Genomic DNA, 807 nt, shown 5'->3' with positions numbered 1-807 from the left:
CACACCAGCCCACAGCAAATTGTTACTCAATGCATACTACAGCAATATTATCAGGGCTAATGTATATTATACTTTGTTCACTTACAATGTACACGACATCTATACTTGTCTTCCTTCACATATGACCATTGTGACGTCTTTAGTAACCTGTGTACACAGAAAAGCTACGTCAAATGCGTTGTGACTATGCACGGTTTTTCGGGACGCTGCAACGTTACATAGGCTAGTGCGAAACCTATCAACAGGTGGCTCCGTGGCGCAATGGATAGCGCATTGGACTTCTAGTCAAGCACTTGAGCAGTGATTCAAAGGTTGTGGGTTCGAGTCCCACCGGAGTCGCATCTTTTGAGCAATCCAGTAATGCGCAATCCAATAACTTCAAACAAAAAACCACGCTATTTTTCGTAATAAGCAACCGGTCTCATACTCCTCAGGGCATATCAAACATCATTTTCATGTCTATGCGTTTGTCACGTTAAGTTGTTAACTTGATAGAACCATTTATAATTGCATATATCTAAATAACATTACAATAATAGTTATGGCAGTCCATTATAATCCAGATAACAAATTACTTTGAAGGGTTTAAATGTGTTTGTCACGTCAATATCCAAGGTATGCCTATTTCAATTCATGGGAATTAATGACAAACACTACTGGGGACATTTTTCCTTTGAGTACACTGCTTTAAACCTCCGTGAAAGGAGAGCACCATCCCGTAATGTGGACTCATAGTTTTAAGGAAATCCTGGGACTGTTCTTATGTCAGAAGATTTTGGTGTTGTCAAAAGATTTTATTTTAAAAGA

The 807-nt window shown here is 38.9% G+C and overlaps 1 non-coding gene across 1 annotated transcript; it reads left to right on the top strand.

The window, feature by feature from the left end:
• Positions 1-247: 247 nt before the first annotated feature.
• On the top strand, positions 248-339 carry trnar-ucu (transfer RNA arginine (anticodon UCU)). Its single transcript is given in 2 exon segments — positions 248-284; positions 304-339. It is a non-coding gene; the product is annotated as a tRNA-Arg (tRNA).
• Positions 340-807: the final 468 nt, after the last annotated feature.

The sequence above is a fragment of the Salmo salar genome, chromosome ssa08 (assembly GCF_905237065.1).
Source record: "Salmo salar chromosome ssa08, Ssal_v3.1, whole genome shotgun sequence".
Lineage (NCBI taxonomy): Eukaryota > Metazoa > Chordata > Actinopteri > Salmoniformes > Salmonidae > Salmo > Salmo salar.
The sequence above is the reverse complement of the archived record's forward strand: the minus strand, read 5'-3'. Positions and strand labels throughout refer to the sequence as shown.